General features: G+C 39.0%; 1 protein-coding gene and 1 non-coding gene across 5 annotated transcripts in view; one reads left to right on the top strand and one right to left on the bottom strand.

The window, feature by feature from the left end:
• Positions 1 to 19,569, bottom strand: part of OXR1 (oxidation resistance 1) — a 273,902-nt gene that overhangs the window by 205,655 nt on the left and 48,678 nt on the right. The gene's annotated exons all lie outside the window — the stretch shown is intronic.
• On the top strand, positions 12,579 to 12,661 carry TRNAL-CAG (transfer RNA leucine (anticodon CAG)). Its single transcript has one exon. It is a non-coding gene; the product is annotated as a tRNA-Leu (tRNA).

Here is a 19,569-nt window from a genome sequence, read left to right as displayed (position 1 = left end):
TATTTTCTTGTACAATACCAACTTTTTTATCCTGTGCCACCACTTCTTTTGTTTAATATGGTCTATATTTGATTCAGTTGGTTCAGCATCCCTGTTCACTTGAAGCTTAAATAACACAGTTCTGCTCTTTCCTATTGTTTTCAGTCCCTGGTTCCATTTATACTATTTCCAGACACACATTAGGTGTATATTCATAAAGACTAGGAGAGCCATGGCTCCTGAAAAGAGGAGTTACATTGCCTCTAGTGATCTTTTAACTACTATTTCCTCACCTTCTTTTCATGGAGGATGCAGACTGCTTCTGGAGGACCCTCATGGGTCTCCAGGCTACTGCAAGTGCTGGTGGGAGGCGATGGGCTGTGATCAGCCCCTAGGGTGGAAATCAACTCTTGTCTGTGGGAAGCTTGTGACTGTGTGATTTAAACTGGCCTCAAGCTGTGCTGGGCTGAAGATGCCAGGATGCTTTCTCCATCACTGGAGAATGCAAGGTAACTTAAGGCTGGGAGTTTCAACTTACTCAAATTTTAATCTGGGCAAAACAAGAAATGGAAAGATTTGATAATCCTATGCATACCTCAATAGGTGGATGTATGGCAATTTCATAATTCAGTATCACTACTAATTTCTACCCAAGACAATTCAAAACCTGGAATATTGTGAATGCTAGCCAGTTTTTATTACATTAATTCTAGAGGAGAGCTTGTTTTAACATGTGTTAGTATTAGGTCTGACTCCAGCAACTGATCCTAATGTTTCCTTGCAGACGTACCACAGCCTCCAAATGAAACAACTAATTCAGGCTTATTTATTAAAATTAATAGATTTGAAGTGCAGATGGGAAAAATGAAAGAACTAGCAGATAAAAAAAAAATCAAGAAGGAGTAATTAGCTCTTTGTTTTCAATCTAAGGGAATGAATGGACATGCAACAGGGTTTGCCATAAGCACCTCAAGACATAAGCATCTCATTCTTCTCATCAAGTGACTGAAGATGAGCCAAGTCATGCAAGTTCTTGTACCAATTCACCTTCAGAAGAACTTAAAAAAATACCTCAGCAGAAATAACATATGCATTTCAGTATTATTGACTATCCTAACAGTTTACATGGGCCATTCTAAATCTCTGAGAATTAGGCCCAAACATTAAGCAAGGGAATTTTTTAATACTTACACAAAACCACTAGCCCCAAATGTTAATGTCTGCAAGTAAAATAGAAGTTTCAATGGCTAAAAATGTGCATGGCTGCTAGTAAGCCACATGCCTTAAGAACATATCAAGGCGCTGTCAAATCAGAGAAAATCATGTATGCACCAAGTTGTCACCCGTCATCTTGGATATTCATTTGTATTTATTGGAGCTTCATCTCTTGTGCAATGAGTGAGTCAGGCTGCTGTAGGATCCAGCATCTTTCACAGTAATGGGTTCACTAAAGCTGTAGTACTGCTTTTGGCTTCTGCTCAGCCATTGGCCTGAGGTTACAAACTGTACTGTTTATTGAGCCTCATTAAGACTGCTGTCATGTGGAATCAGCTTAGCTTGGCTTTAAGAAAATATTATAGAATTGCCTAAATGTGCAATTCCCTTTGAAGTTGGAACACTTAGTTCATAACATTTACCAGCGACTCTAATACATCATATTCTGTGACTAATACATGGTCACATGTGTTTGCTGGTTTAAAGTCTGCCTCCAAAAAAAAGTAATAATCATATCAAAATAATTTGAAGTCAACATGCAATTAATGTAGCAACACAATCATTCATGTAAGAAACAAAACCCAAATCTTGATCACGCAGGGGTTGCAAATGCACAGTATGTGTCCAATTCCTTTGGCAAGAAACCAAAGAAGTATTTTACATTTCATATTCACTGTTCGGTTCACCTAGTCTGGCCCTGAATATTTATTGAACTGTTATGTCACATACTATAAAGCAGTGACAAAGCGGGTTCTGCATGAATGCTATTAAATCTCCTCATGTCGCTGTTACAACTGGTAGCCTTATTGTAGAACAAAACCTTAGCAGCTTGTGATATATTATACAGTAATTAATACTAGACTGTGATATATCATCAAAGTGTTCCTACTCCAGGAGCAGGGCTGGCTTCTGGGAGACATGGAGGAGAAAAAAAAATTTCCCCTAATATGTCTGAACATTGCCTTAGAACCATTTTATATGTCCGTATAGAAAGAAAGTCTTAGAAAATTACTATAACAAAAAGCGGTATTTAAGCAATTGTTATAAAGATGGAACATGGGTAACAGTTTTAAGTGTCAAAGGGACATACTTAATAATCCAAGAACACAAGAGAAAGAATGAATTCAAGCTAAAATAAGGAGATAATTCCTAACACTAACATCGATTAATAAAGAAATCATCCAGGCATTCAACCTTCTTCTGCTAACATCAGCAGCAAAATTCTCAGCAATTTTGGAACATTACATCCTATGCAGAAAAATTAAAAGCTCCTTTATCAAACTACATGCCCCAGTAATTTCCTCTGGGAATTAGGTTTGGTAGGGTTTTTTTCTCTCTCCAGTCATTCCCATGATTTTAAATAATATCCAACGAACTTTCACCAACACAGAGAACAGAGTCCCTTTGCTGTATTACACAAAACTATTTGGAGGTGAAAGTTAGCATTAAGCTTGTGTTACTTATAAATGAGAGTCTAATCTTAAGACCAGAAAGCCCACTGTTACCTCACTGGGTGATGCATGTGATGGGAGGATGGCAAAAAGAAACAGGAACAGAGATATTCAGGTATAATCACTGAGAAGCATTACTGTATTCTCATGGACCAAAATCTCCTCCATAATTTGTCAATCCTTCTTCTTCACAATCCTTTTCCAGATTCTCTTCAGTTCATCAATTTTTATGTTCTTTGTTGTACATTCCAGGGGATTACTCTACACTACTGGAGGTCTATAGAAAGAGGAATGCCCCTAGAAAACAATCAGACATATGAACTGCATCTTGTATATGAAGTATTTGATGACTTCTATAATTTGTATGCAAATATTTAAGTCCCAAGTATAAAATGTGAGGAAGGCTGTAGAACTTCTCTGCTAGCTGGCTCACAGGAGAAAACGTAGTGGTTTCTTTCTCTTCTCAGTTACACTTCTCCTATCACACAGTGAATTTAAATCTCAACAGTGCATGAGAAATTAAACACTTACAATGCGACATTATCTTTATATTTACTCCAGGAATATTCTGACTGCTTAAATTAAGAGCCATTACAGTTTATAGCTCTAAATCATCTTCTCAAGTAATCATTGTTTGCAAACATCAAATAATCAGATCAATTCAAGTATCCTATCTCTAGCTGTAAATTTTTATGCTTGGAAGTTGAACATAAGAAAAGAAAATCAGAACTCGGAGCAAGAAGTGAGTTCATCATGACTTGTCATCCTCCACTAACCCAGCAGGCCAAAGAGAACTGTAAGAAAATTAATGCAATACCCTACAGCATAACATTTGATATATAGTGATACCAATCTTTTTTTCTTTCTTTCTTTCCCTGTTTAAAAACTTATGCAAATTTTCTTTTCAACTCTCTATCACTATGATCATTTTAAGTGAATCTGATAGCCTGTTTTATCACCTCTTTGGAATATTCTTAAAAGTTTAGGCTCTCTTTTTCTGTTATATCAGAAGGGGCTATTATTTTACTCTGAAAGAGAGTTAAAGAATCAGCAATTTTTACGAAAGAAGCCAAGCTGACTGGAACAATCCCACTCAGCCTCATGGTATCACCGGTCCATTTAGGCACGTAAAACTAACACATTAAAATGAACCAGCAAGTTTAAGATCAAATAGATGGTGGAGATAGATATGCAGTAGGCAGTTATAAAGCAGCACGTCAGCACTGAAAACCTGAATTCACCCTTTTCAATAGCACAATGGCATGAACATGTAACTACTGTATAAAGTCAAACCAAAAATAATCTGGAAAAAAATGAAAATTATTCTCATAGATGACATAATCCTGTGTTGAAATAAGGCACACTCTCTGTATGACACAAGAGAAACCAGAGCAAAAACAAAGAGCCCACAATAGCAATACGTCTTAACTGTGTGAGTAAATTTTCATTCAATTGTACATAAACAACACAAACAGAAATACGAATTATTATGTTTTGACTGTGGTCTATTATTATGGCAGATGAAATGCCAGCAAATGTGACTCATTAGATCTTCTCATATGCTTTTCCTTTGTTCAGAAATGGATGGAGTAGTGGGCTCTAGCTGTGGCATCTGCGCTTTCCTCTTCACTTCACCTAGAAATAACCTTGGCAGAAGACAACAGTTCTAGAATGGTATTTCAGTTTATGCCTACTTGTTTTTGAGTAAGAGTTGTATGTCCAGATGCAGCCCCATCATATAAAGGGAATTAAAACACCATAAAAAAAACAGTTCAGAAATCCAGAGTGAAAACAGGAGGCCAATTGCTGACAAGCAGCCAGCACCAATGAGCAGAACCCAAGGAAAGCTCCTCCAGACTGCAGTCAGCCAAAAGTCTCACTCTCTGAGCAACAAGGAATTTTTCTGGTATTGCTTAGAAAAAACATCACCCTGTCTTAACAAAACCCTGAGTGTTTCATTACCACAGAGTGAATGTGAAGGGTTTTTTTAAACTTCCTAGACCTTTTGCCTCTGTGGCATCAGCTCCACAGGTTAATTACTTCTTGGGTTAAAAAATTCATATAATTTTTGGCAGGCATAAACCCATCACCTTTTAAATTTTTCTAAATGAATGTTTTCCTTAAATAGTAGTATAAGCATTAAATTATCTTCTCTAATGCCATCCATTGCCTTGTGTACTTTATCCTTTCCCTGATCTTTCACTTCCTAGTGATTGCAATGAATGTATCATTTTCTGTATCCTCCACTGACCTCTTCTAGATGGTGAACACCAGGAACCAGCACAACTTTAATTCCCCTGTAAAGACACAGGTCACCTACCTCAAATCAGCAGGAAAGAAAACACTGCAGTACCCAAATAAAAGTACATATAATTTATTAGAGAAGACCCCGAGTATTTGACAGTAGGAAAGAGATTTTTATTAAGGAACCATATAGGTAATGCAACTTTTTTTTTTTTGTTATATATATCCTCATATCACCTCTTTCACTAAAATGCAATGTTTTAAAGTTAAAAAGGGCTCAGCTCTGCCTCAGAAGACTCATGTAGATTTCCCCCTGGGGAGGGAACCACAGTGCCTGAAGCCAAGAGATAACAGACCTGGTTCTGATCTCTCTTTGGCTAAGATGAAGCCCTTGCAGCATCTCCAGTTTCAACGGGTTACACCTCAAGTCCAGTGACATGAGGCTATAGAGATTTCTCACTAGGAAGAAACAGATACTACTGCAAACACACACATATAATGTAATATAATCTCGCCATAAGTCAGAGGTCATCTGCCTTCAGATATATAAACCTGAGAGCTTTTCACAAAGAAATTACAGCACATAATTAAACTCTTCTGCAGATATTACAAGGAATGCCAGCTAATCTCATCACTACACTAATACCTCAAAACATGGCTTCACTTGGCAATTCCAGGCTGACTGCCTCCAGCTAATGTTACAAGTAGCAATGACCATCTGAGAAATCCTTTATCAAAATGTTCATTGAAATTTTGTTATATGCAGTGGTCAAGGGCAATTTTTTTCCTTACAAAATGCATACAAGACTGTCAAAAGGACAATTTACTTAAGCCAGTAAGTGGTAATATCTGCAATGATTTCCTGCAATAGTAGAATGACACGCACACCTGAGAGAAGAGTATCTTCTCATCTAGGTTACAACGCTCTTTAAAATAGAGCCAGAACAGCATTCACTTCCTTTTGGTTGCAGTGAATACTTTGAAGGTTGAAATTACATTCTCTGTCGATCACTGGAAGGCAAGCGTAGGGACAGATTATTGAAAAATTTCAGTGTCCTTTTGGCTGCCTTCCAGTCCCATCTCCAAGAGGCTGCTATTCTATTTAATGTAACCAGAGTCTACCCTTAGGATGAATATCTTTCTTCCTAACAGTTTTTGTTCTTTTTCAAGGCAGGGAAATAGACGCAGACCAACAAAGACTGCCAATCCTCAAGCCTCCACCAAAGGGCTCGGAAATGGAACAAACAACATGGCCAAAATGCTGCTGCATGACTGTCTTGCAAATGAGTTTCTCTGAAATTTCAGTGAAAACACAGACGATAAAACAGCTGAGGTTAGGATAATCATAGAAACACAAATGTTTTTCAATCAAAAAGACGTTAAAATAGGAATGTGTTTTGATGAACTTGTTCCAAAGCTGTAATACATGGTGACCAGTCAGAAAAAGATAATGCATTGTTAAAAAATTGTAAGCTGCAGCTGATTCTTGTTGACAACAATGTGAATATTTTTAATACAAACCACAGTTTGGCTGTCTAGCTGCATGTAAAACCTGGGCATCTGGCTGCATGTAAAAGCTTCATACTTTTAATCAGGGATTCCAGAACAAAACCCAACCTGCTTGAAGAGTCTTCATAACCTTCACACATAGGTTAAACAAATTATGTAAGTGGATAGTCCAGGGTTAATTGCTAACATAATTATGCACTGTTTGTACTGAACAGGTATTAAAGATGTGGCAGTGCAAAGGTTCAAAAGTATGGCTTAAAAAAGCAGACTCACAATAACATCAATCTGTGTCTAACCTACAGTGCCTTTTGGGAATATGCTACACATATAAAGGCAAGTTCTGCTATGTGATTGTTTTTCATGGCTACAGGCTTCAAAATTAGCCAAGCTTCTAACGGACTGATTTGCATCGGTAGAGTTACAAGCTCTTCTGACCATCAGGCTTAGCCAATTACCAATGCTCCTCACAGACCTTCTTGCCGTTCTGCACTGCAGTTGTTTGTGCAGCACAGAGGCTCAGATGCACACAATAAATTGGCATCTCCTGCTCGTTCTATCTGCAGAAGCAAAACTCTAACAAGTTTAGGAGACATTTATGCTCCCAAAAATAGCCCGAGCTGATTCACATTTACCCCAACTCACATAAGTTATCATAACCACATTACTTTCAGCAAAAACATCAGTTAAGAGGAATTTGTGTCAGGACCACAAGCAAAGAACTTCACATCCCTTACAGCATGCCTGTGCTGGGAAGTTGTTAACATCTTCAGCAATTGCCTTAGGAAATGTCAGCAGCAACGCCACAAAAAGAAAAAAAAAACAAAACCAAAAAAAATTTAGTTTGCTTAAATATTAAGAGGCTGAAACAGTTTCTAAAATGTCAACAAGAAAACCACACTCAAAACCAGCATGATTTTTTTTGTTGAAAATATAAATAGTCTTTATGTAGTTCTGAAAGCAAATGATGGGGAGTCAGCATGGATCTCACACAGAAGTATAGATTCCCTCTTCACAGTATGCAAGGAACATACTAATCATGCAAATGGAAAGTTTTTTTGAGGGCAAGAGAAAAGACACTATCTCTCTTCAGGAAAACAGAAGCAATTGTGTAAAGATTTAGAAAAAGAGGAAAGTCTAAAGAGATGGCTAATATTTGCCAGTTACTGGGTTACTGGTTTCTGTAAACACTGAAGGGCTAGATTTCTTGCACTTGACATATTGCTTATTTCTTCTACATGCTGCATAACACAGTCACAAGACTCTAGTATTGACAACAGCACTAACAAACTCTGTTTTCCCAACACACAACACTCTTGAAAAACACTTTCCACACTTTATAATATGCTAATCATTATTAGATATTTTATTATTTTTATTACATGATTATATATTATCTCATTTTTTTCATCATTATCCCCAGTTCAATATTTAGCAGCGCGGCACTCGTTGCACTCTTTTTTATTGCGAGTAAGCCCATATAAAGTCAGATGCAATTTCATTACCTCTGTCCTCTGCACCTAAGAAGCAACATTTACTTATGCACCAGAGAGCAAATAGCCACTGGCCCCATGCTTTCCATACAGAAAGTAGAGAAAGGCTGGAACGTGCAAAAGGATACTAGTTGTGCTTGGTACCAATACTAACAGGTCTGTGATTTACAGTTTTCATAGAATTTTGCTAACTAGGAAGTAGCTTTATTGTACAGAAGTAGAAATCAAGCGCAGCTTACTCTCCTTTCTCCAAAGCTTGTTCATTACCCTGCAAAAATTTGGAAAAGCCAATCACCTGCAATAATCCCACATGGTTCTCTCTCCTCTAGCTAACAGGAGGCCAGCCCCTCTTTAGCTCCCCCTTCATAAGGTCTAACACCTAAACCCTCTTTAGCCTTGTTTAAGTTAGAAGTTCTCTACCATGTCTCAGCCTTCCCAGAAAGCACCAGGAGATAACAGAGTGTCTCCAGCACAGGTCAGGCAATAAACTGCTTTTCTCCCTGGTTCTTCTACTTGAGAGTCTTCCCAACAGAACATCACCTGATTCTTTTAACATTAACTAATTACCATGAGGTTGCAACACTTCGCTCCTTCAGGTCCTTTGTTTGCTCCTTAGTTTGCTATTGCCTTTATAAATAAGGACAGAACTTTAACAGACTATAAATGTGCAATTGTGCTTGAAATATTTTAGGAGCTGTCATGTAAAAATTCATATAAATTCACTGTTAATAATAAAATACAGTTATCCTGTTATTGCAAGTTTCTATGCTTACCACATCTCCAATGATTTACAGATTCTCTTTGTTTTTTTCTTTTCTAAACAAGCACAAGGATATTTGTCATTGTTAGAACACTTGAGCTGGAATCTTAAACTCAGGTTAGATGCTTACTCATCAATTAGTAATCAGGATTTTGCAGGTCAGGTTCTGCCCTAGTGCCAGCTGTAAAGTTACCTTTTACTGCAGCCATGTTAAATACACACCCACGTCCCCACCCTGTATTTACAGTCATAAATATAACTGCTTTTATCCAGGAGAACTGAAAGGTTGTTGGACAGGACAAGGACAGGCTGGGAATGGGACTGAGCTCAGCTTTTTATTTTAATTTGTTGTAATGAAAGTGGACAAGAAATCCACTCACTATCCTCAAGCTGTTAAAGCCTTACCCTAACCAGGAACTAAAAACCTTACTCATGACTCTTCTAAACAGCAGACATGATTATTAAAATAAAGGCAGTTCTATCTTTTGTTTTGAAGGATCCTCCAATTTACACGTTGAAATTAAAAGTATGAAGAAAAAAATGTATTCCAGCTCAACAAGCAGCAATGACAGAGCAAAGAGCTCTCCAGCTGGTGCTCAAGTTCATGATAAAATAGTGATTTGGGAGGAAAAGAAAGCTGATACTTGGCATCAGTTTGGAGGATAGAAGGAATTTTCCCTTTCCTGCCACACACACAGATGCTGTACTTCTGGATCCTGCTGATAGCATACGCTCCTGAGGCATTTTCTGTTATCATCACAGAATGCAGACACACTATGCCAGCCTTCTCTAGTATTCCCAATTTCCTATAACCACCACAGGGTTCCACACATTTAATCTGCTTTAAATCTTCAAATGTAGTTTACTAATTTGGGGAACTGAAAGGCACGTACTTAATTCAATGAAGGTTTATGAGCTTTTATAGAGAAGACTCCTGTGAATAGAGCAAGACAAAGTTTTTTGTTTGTTTGTTTGTTTGTTTGTTTTTCTCAGCTGTCCCCCTCAAATCTCTAATTCCCGCTAGAATGGATGGAATGTGCCCAGGACAAAACCTCTGTTACTATTCAAGCCCATTCCTACCTGTAACCTGTAACCACAAGAAGACTTGAAGTTCTGCTGCGAATGCAGGTGGCAGCTAAGTTGACACAGATCCAATGCAGTCCTGTTCCTAGCTCATAATCTGGTTTTGCTATTGATGAGACAGATTTTTACTATAAAGGAGCGAGTCTGGTCCCTAAAGATTACATGGAGCAGGAAGAGAGCTTCCCAGGTTCCTGATAACATTTTGAGTCCATGAATCGCTTTCTTTTACTGTCTGTGCAACCAGAAGTGTCTGGCAACAAGACTAGTGACACCTGTAAAGTGAAGCACATTTGTATGTGTAGTTATAAAACATTAAAAAGGCATCATATTTTTAAAGTAAATGTCCACTGAACCACGTTTAACCTCACTATCATCCATAGAATGTACATCACTTTGGCTGTGGAGGAAGATGCATTGGTCCCATGGGATACAGCCATTCTTTTTGAATTAATAATTAGTTATTTCAGGGGCCACAGGGAGATTCATGAAACCTAAGTAGGAAAACAACTCTCCTATTCAGAGAAAAAAACACCACAAAAGTATGAAAGATACCCTGAATGTGGGTATGGATTAAAGCAAGTGGCTTGGATTAAAGCAAGACAGAAACCCAGAAGGGCCAAGGCGTTTCAAGTGACAGAGGAAAGACAGAAATGTGGGAGAGGGGACCTAGAACACTTAATTAGATCAGCTGCTACTGTACACTGACATCGGTGTAAATCACTACAGCACAGCAAATTTTACCATGATATTTACAAGAACAATTCCAAATTCAATATTGAAACTGCACAGCACCACTAATCTTGGACCCCTGCAGCCACACTGGGTTTTGACAGGGTTGTATGGATGTAAGCGTAGGGGATGAGAACGTATTACTTTCTGTTCCCTGCTGTGCTGGGTGAGAACGTTACAGCCCCAAGACCTGCCAGCTTAGTTGACCCTTCTGTATATCATTTCAGCTGTAAATGCTCCTGGGTTAATCTCTTTCTTCAGAAAGTGTTTAGGGAGTGACAGCCAAAGCTGGAGTAGAATCAGAAAAAACTTGTACCCTCGTACAGGTGTGGCATCTCTCCTACATTTGGAAGCCCCCATGTTCCTACTACTTATTACTTCTGAACTTCGCCAAAAAGAAAAGCAGAATTTACAAACATTTTCTAATTGTAAAGCGTTTTATTAAGCATTGTGCAGTATCCACAAAATCATGAACTTCATCAACTGACACTATAGGTAGCTACAATAGCTGTGAACTCATAAGGGAAAAAAATATATATTAAACAAAAAGCCTAGTGGTTTATTGAATTCTATCTGAGGAAAGATATTTTCCTCAAAAATGTTTCCTATTACTCTGATTAAATCCATTTATTCACTGTAATGTGAACAGCATGTAAAGCTCCATTATTTACTGTGATCATTGCTGACACTTTCACATTAGTTTATATGGATTTAGCATTATTCTTAACTTGATTTTTCAAATGGGTTTTCAGAATACATGTCATTACTAAAGATTTTATTATGCACAGCCACATGATAATTATTTTTCAGTATTTTTCATTATCTCATTGAACCTTTTAGAAGAATGTCAGCTGTCATCCAGTATTCTGAAAATAAACTCAAAACTTTATACTGGGTTTTTTGTAACATACGCAAATAATAAAAAATGAAATCAAGTTTTCTCCAGTTTGCTAGGGATAGGTGTCTATTATTGAAGTCTAAGGCTGGGCACCAGCATAGAGACATACGAGGGTGTATCAGCAAGGAGACACAACAGAAACCAGTTTCCTATTCTTCGCCTGCGATCAAAACATGTACTCAGGGACCAGTAAATCTAACCCTTCCAATGGGTAATAACAAAGCATCCCACATCCCAGGGACTTTCTTTTCAGTGGCTGAGGAATTTGCTGGCGCTCATCAACATCTTGCAACGGAACAACCTCCAGCCTCAAGTCCCCCTACTCAGCACCAGTGCAACTGCATCAGAGGATCGAATTCAGCATTTTGGGCTCCCCAGTTCAAGAAAGACATTGACAAACTGGAGGGAGAAGAACTAGTTTCTTCAAACAGTAGCAACTGTTTTCCTTAAATACCAGTACAAAATAAAACCCATATCAATTTCTGACCAATCTCATAGGATCTGTAGATTTTGTTACCATTGGAACACATTGCTTCTTAAGTTTCTGGGGAATAATTACAGTTTGGGGCCAGAGGTATACTTGCCATTTCTGATAGACAGTTTCTGGCTATCCCATTCCAAATTTTGATTTATGTATTGAATTTAAATTCCAAAAGAGCCATTGGATTTTAGAGCTGATGATCTTAAACAAGTATACCTCTTGTCTTCCATATGGACTTTTACTCCCAAATCCTGACCACATTTGTATATTTAGAGCTTCTTGGTTGCAAGTTTTAAGTACATGAATTCCTTTTATAAAAATGCAGCGCGGGACATACAATTTGTTTCAGTGTCACAGTCCTCTTTCCAGTGTCACAGAGAACTCTCATCATGACTTACTTGTATCTGTGTCAAGGGGATTTTCATAGATATTCATAGATATTAAAGGAAACAAATCAGCCTTAAGCAATGCGCTTGCGCAACATATGGTACTTTTATTCATTTCTCTATACCTTCAAAGTTCTGCTTTGGCAAATGCAATTTATATGCTATAGTCACTGCTTTTTTCTCTACGTACTAACAATCAGGTACTCACAGAATTAAAAGCCTCGTGTACCAAATTAACAGCAGTTCCATTAGATTCAACACACATCCCCTGTGTGAGAAAAACAGAAGAATAGAGCATCCCTTAAATATCTACAACTACACGCAGTAACCAGCAGTATCTGCAGCACCTGGGGGTCAGGATGGCCGAGCGGTCTAAGGCGCTGCGTTCAGGTCGCAGTCTCCCCTGGAGGCGTGGGTTCGAATCCCACTCCTGACAGCTCCTTTTGGGGCTCAGGGGTCACTTCTACAGCCAGTCCTCTTCAAGACAGTCACCAACAATCTGATGCAGGATTTCAGTGCATCATTGCTGAGTTTGCTGATGACACCAACCTGGCAGGCCCCGTTCCCTCCCCTGGGACAAGAGCCCTTGCAGAACAATCCAGATGGATTGGAGCACCAGGCAGTGATTAATGGGATCAAATTCAACAAATCCAAATGCTGGATTCTGCACCTAAAATAGAAAATCAGTGGGAGCCTGCAGTGCCCCGGCAGCCAAGAGGGCAAACCGCATCCTGGCCGGCATCAAACAGCGTAACCAGCCGCCCAGGAGAGGTGACCCTGCAGTCAGTGTGGGTGCAGCCTCACCTTGCGTGCATGGTGAGCAGTTCTGGGCTCCACGATTTAAGAACAACAATCAACGTGGAAGTCCTTGAAGCATCCTGAGGAGGGCAACAAAACTGGTGACAGGTGTGACAGGGCTGGGAGCCGTGTCCGCTGAGGAGCGGCTGAGGACTTTGGGCTTATCTAGTTTGGAGAAAAGGAGGCTGAGGGGTGACCTCATGGCTCTCTACAGCTCCCTGAGGAGGGGAAGGGGAGAAGGAGGTGCTGATCTCTTCTCCCTGGCATCCAGGGATAGGATGCATGGGAATGGTTCAAAGCTGCATCAGGGAAGGTTTAGACTGTACGTTAAGAAGCGTTTCTGTCCCAAGAGGGTGGGGTCAATCTCTGGAAGAGGCTCTGGAGAGGTGGTCAGTGTCCCGAGCCCAGAGTGTTTAAGAGGCATTTGAGCAATGCCCCTAGTAACATGCTATAACTTTTGGTCAGACCTGAAGGGGTCAGGCAGTTTTACTAGGTGATGGTTGTAGAACCTTACCAACTGAAATATTCTTTTCTGTTCTGTTCTGTTGTATTCTATGCTATTCAAAAGAAAAACACCCCCAAATCTGGTGGGGTTCTTGCTTCCTCCACATCACCATGCCTGCACTAGTTCTGCTTCTCCCTCTCACTGCTCTGATGCTGGATCTCAGGCAGTATGTTTCACTGACATAGCAAGAAACGTTACTACCCCAAGCTGGTCATCTGCTGCTTTAGGGAATGGGACCTACCTGCCAGTCAATCACCTGTAAAGCTCCACTACTTCCCAAGTGACAAGAGCAGGGGAGTAAGTGGAGCAGCTCATGAGAAAGGAAGCAAGAACCCCCATCTCTCCCTCTTTTGCCAGAGATGAGCCGTTATTTTTGCTTCAGATATTTCCTAAAACTACAGCTTCCATCTCAAAACTAGTGCTTTTTTCTTTCTCTTTTTTTCTATTTTTAACATGCTCTGACAAATATTTTGAATATTGCCTTATGTTCTTGTTTGTTAAAATTCAAAAACCTTTCAAAAGCACATATGAATCAGTAAAGGAATTAAATTTTTGTGTTACATACTTAGAGTTATGTACACATTAGTTGACATTCTGGAATACAACGTATTTTTGAAAAACAGGCTGCACAAGAGTTTTTGGATGTATGAAACAAAAGCAAGGTCACAGGACTCACATAGCCACAGTTTAAAAGGTCTGTAGCCATGAGCTCTGCATAGTTTCTAATTAACAGCATTTCCCTACTAGTGACACATTGTAATGCGTGAATTAGGTATGCATGTGAGATTTCATCTGGATTTTCAACATAATTACACAATAAAACACAATATTCTGACAAGTCGACTCCTCCATATTCACAGACTTTAATAATGGACCAAAAAGAGAGGGAATGGGAGGGTTAAATCCAAGGCCATCATAAACAACCAAGACCATCAAGAAATCCCTGTAGAAAGTTCAGTTCCTTGTTCTTTAGCAGATCACTTACCCTGAATTGAAGGCCTTCATGTAACAAAAAATCTGCCAAACCCTTCATTAATAGGTTATGTAGTTTACAGTCATTATAAGAATATGCACCCAAATCGTGGCAAAGCATGTATTAACTGACAGTATTGATTTCTGTGAAGACAATCCCTTCCTATCAACCAGCTTTCAGAAACTTTCACAAGATGGATCAGACAGAATCTAGAGAAGCATATGAGGGAAAGAACAATTACTTTTTTAAAAATATTATCAGTATGCATGCTAGCTATTTCATAATCACATGCCAGTATCTGCACTCCTTTAGATACCAGCTGTTTAGTGAAGATAGGTTCAAACTCTTCACATGATTATGTTCAGCTCTCTAGTCAATGTAAAATCAAAATAACCGTATTACCTAGACAAGATGTCCAGACTTAAATAACTTCCATTATTAAAAGAAGCGTATGATTGAGTTTCTCTGAGATGGAACCTGTATACATCTCAGCCATTTTCACGAGGACTGAGACCAAACTCTCAAAATCACATATGCTGTGAATATTTCCTGTGAAAAAATGTCACAAGGCAAGAAGTAAAGAACCACAAGGAGCTCAGAAATCTTTTATCTCTCTGGAGTGGTGCACAAGGGGATGCTTCTGCTAAATAAGATACAGAAAATGACATTTTTTTTCTTTTTTAAAGAAAGGGACCATACACTTTTTCAAACACACATATTTCAGGATGCCAGGGCAAACAGGAGGTAAAAGCCACAGAAGGATATTGTGCTTTACCAAAGGAGCAGTTTTCTTACAGCAAGCCTCTATTAAATACAATCTCTCAACTAGTAAGGAATAAGGATTCCCTTGCTCCTGTGCAGCAGCTGCAGACAGAGCTGCGCCTGTGAGCAGAGCCCTTATTGATCAGAAGAGGAAAGAACAGAGGCAGACCCCACATCCTATGTGAAATCCCCCTGAAGAGGTTTCAGGGAAATACATCATTTTATGGGCTAATTGAGCTTCTTCCATTACCACCACTGCATCACTATACGAGAGGATACTGCCACACAGTATTCTTTCCTTCATATAAAATTTTCTCCAGCAAACTAATGGCTATCACCAAACTTTTCTCATCCTGTTTTTATGAATGTTACCCATAGACTAGAGGAGAATTCAGCAAAACAAAGACCATCTCATTATATGCTTATCAGAAATCATAATAGATACCAAGATGGATCAGTGCTTATCACTCAGCATGAGCGACTGAATGACTGAAATGGATGGAAACTGCTTCCAGTACTTCTCTCCTGACACCAAATTCACACATCATTTTGAAAAGAATTAGATGAAGTTCAGCCAAGTATACACTAAGTAGGTGGACACTGAGGGAGTTTTGAGATACCTCATTACTTCCACTGCTCATTAGTGGATAGAACAGTATATTTCCAACACTTCCTGAGCTTCAAAGATTATTTTTTTAAAACAGAAGTAAAAGGAATAATCAGGATACTATGGCTCACCTGCTTGCTTTGTCATTGAAACGAGCCTACATTGGCAGTTCAAAGCATATCTGAATTTGCATTTATCTTACTGAGAAACAACCCATTACCAGCAGCTAATGATCTTTTTTACCCTAATGAATGTACCTTGAATGGAATCTACCTGGAGCTCCATGCTGTTCACAGTTATTAAAACATGAAAGCTGGACTAACTCAGCTGAGGACATTGATGGTTAACTCAGATGTCAATTAAATGCCAGCTTTATGAACTGGAATCAATTGAAACAATTCAAGTCTATCCTTATATTAAAGATGATGCGTGCAGAAGCTCTTGCTCAGTGTAGAGGTCCTGGATCTCTGCTAGCATAAGCTACTCTGCAGAGGGGCAGGCCTGAAGGACAGCTTTGGCATGAAAAAACACAGGTGCCTGGAAAGTGAAAATGACACATAGATGCTTCTAATAGCAGAGAGACACTTGGGATAGCACAAGCAGAAAGCTACCTGCTGCAAGGTAAACTTGCACGTGGATCTCCTAAGGACAGGCACCATCACAACTGGAATACGATAAATAAACTGCAAATGTCTATAAACCTGCCTCTTTATTTGACTGGTGTCAGTTAAGGTAAAATAAAAATTACAATCTCTATGCAAGGGAAGTTACATAAGTAGCTGAGTGGGTTTAAAAACAAAACCCAGATCTCAAAATTACATTCACCTGTCAAAGCAAATAAACTATCAGATGAAAGGGAGGCTAGGTCTGAATATGATTAAAGCTCCCCCCCCAAAAAAAAAGAACACAGATTTAGACTTGCTGAAGTCTGCATATTTAAAATACACAATAATAAAGATGAGCTATTGAGTCATCAGCAATTATTTTAAAAAGCAAACTGTTTATTTATAAAGAAGCTGACATTTATAAAGAAAGACAAGAAGGACTCACAGCTGAAGAAGCAGCAGTCTTTGGAGTTTGGAGGTTTTATTTTTCTAATTTAATTTACTTTGCTTCATCTCTACTTCTAATTTCAGAAGTATCACATTTCAAATCTTTTCTTTCTAGCTTCTCCTGCTGCAGCCTTTAGAGTTTGTGGAAAACCTTTCACATACCTTAACAAGATGCCAACCATTAACGCAAAAGTCCTATCTATTAAACAAGTGAATCTAAATAAGTGCTATTACACAAAAGCCTCCCAACTGCCTAGCAGTCAAATGTCTCAAACTTCAGTTTGCTTAGCTCTTTGGATAATGTTGCATCCCCAACACCCGGACTAAACACAGTTAAAATTAAGAGAAAGCTGTGCTGAATTTTGAAGAGAAGAGGTGAGTACAGGGCACCAGCCTGCTTTGCACTCTACCTGCTGAGCCCCACCAGCTCGATGGATCAGGCAGGAGACATTGGCATTGCCCAGATTACCAGCATCTCCACCCTGAATTGCAGTGCCCATAGGAGAAATATAGCTCAATGTTAGGACTCTTCTTGAGCTGCCCTGAGTGGATCACAGACATAGATGCACTGCTTTACCTCCCCTCTTAACCTCTCCTCCACAATTCGAATTACTCCTTATCTGCACTCTAGCCCAGTATCCTCTTAACACATAGAAGAACAGCCATGCTGGATCAGACCTATGGCCAGCCTAGCTCAGCATCCTCTGGGATGGTGGCCAAGATCAGCCCTAAGGGAGAAATCAATACAGACAGTGTTAAACAGCAGGATAAACAGTAGGACAAAGCTTTCCTACTCCTGGGAATTTACTGTTCAGAGCCTTCATAATGTAAAGGTATTTCTTTGTGTTTCATAGCCTGCAACACACTACAGAGTAACTGCGGCTGATGGGAACCTCTGGAGATCCCCCAGTCTGTCCTTCTGCTCAGAACCAGCTCAGCTGCAGCAGAGAGCTCAGGGCCATATCCAGCTGGGTTTTGATTATCACCCAGGAGGGAGACTTCCTCATACAACTTCACAGCAAACTGTTTAAGTGTTTGACCACCTTCACATTAAAAAAAGTTTCTTCTTAATTTTCCTGCCTTCTTAGCATTCACATGCTGCTGCAACAAATTCCAGAGCTCGCCTGTAACTGCCTGAGGAGCCACGCGTAAGCCTGCTGTATGGGGTGGGGATTAGAATAAGGCCAATGTTTTTCATGACTCCCTGCCCTCTGCATGGGAACACTGCTGTAACTTAATGTGGAGTGGTGATCTTACAAAGGTCTTAAGTCCACAGCATTCATTACTTTTACTGGAATATTTTAAGACACTTCATTTCTCTGGGTTCTGAACTTTCCCCATGTTGTCCATAAGGATTCCTTTCCATCTTTGTCACCAGCAGTGGAGCCATCTAGCATTGCTCCATAATACCCAGAGAAAGAAGATAATTCTGTTTGTAACTAGTTTCTGATAATAAATGCCAAACTATTTCTCATCTCTCATATAAGAAAAAGTCAGACAAAATGCAATTATTTGCCAAAAGGTAAATTACCTCTTGAAGGCATCTCCCGTTCTTTGAGATATTCTCATAAATAGCCCTTTTGATTTTATGATGCAGCTGTTGCATTTATTTCTCCTCTTCCCATGAGACTCCTCATCTGCTGTATACATCCGAAATGGCATCCGATAACTTATATTGAGAAAACAGCCTTAACTATTCCAGTCTTCAGATTCATCTTTTCATAAATATCAGAATAGAGAGTGATATTAGGAAATCAGACCTAGAAGTCTCTGGTCAGAAAATAACCTTGTCCATGTTAAGTAACAAACAAAAAAATGGGGCTTTGGAGATGACAGAAGTTTTCACAGTACACAGGTACAGTTCGCAGGAGAACATGCATTTAAAATAAGATGAATGGAAGGAGCTGACCAATCATTCAAACAGAGGAACAGAAGAATTTGCCATTATAATTCTTAAGTCACAGGTGGTGTTCTTTTACTGTGTTTATTTAATGTGAATAGTATCTTAGAATTATATTAAAGATGGAAGACTAAATAGGGACAAAAGCTAAGACTGTGTTGCCATCCCCCCATGGAGTTTGTTACACAGTTTAGGATGGCTCTTGAGAAAGCTCCGTTTCATCTGGAAGGAGAGTTAAGTGAAAAGTAAAGCACATTTTCTACCTTGATTGAAAGACGGATAAAAGGGTGGAAGTCATGTTGTACTGAGGCCATAAAAATATTACAGGGATTAAGGCAAATACCGTATGGCATTACAAGCTGTGTACAAACTTGGGTTAGCCCTTTTGGCTTTGCCGAGACAGAACCATGAATCACACACCAAACATTATCCAAGATAAATCATGCAGAATATTAGTGGTAAATGAATTATCTCCGCTCCTTAGAACGGCTCTTTTTATAAAACCCCAAACCTCTACACAGTCTGAAGGGAACTGAGTGAATTTTCTTCCTCATGTAACTATAAGAAACAAGAAAGAGAGCTAAAATTCTCATGTAATAAGTTCCATTTGAACAGTTAGAATTTTAATATGGCTACCTAGTTATAAAAGATCTGCTATAAAGATTACAACTGTATTAACAATGAATTTTTGGTTGTTTATAAGCTTAGAAACTGTTACAGAAATGACAAAACAAAAATATTGGCTGT

This window comes from Phaenicophaeus curvirostris, chromosome 3 (genome assembly GCF_032191515.1).
Source record: "Phaenicophaeus curvirostris isolate KB17595 chromosome 3, BPBGC_Pcur_1.0, whole genome shotgun sequence".
In the NCBI taxonomy this organism is placed as follows: domain Eukaryota; kingdom Metazoa; phylum Chordata; class Aves; order Cuculiformes; family Cuculidae; genus Phaenicophaeus; species Phaenicophaeus curvirostris.
Note: the sequence above shows the minus strand (reverse complement) of the source record. Positions and strands in the feature narration are given on the sequence as shown.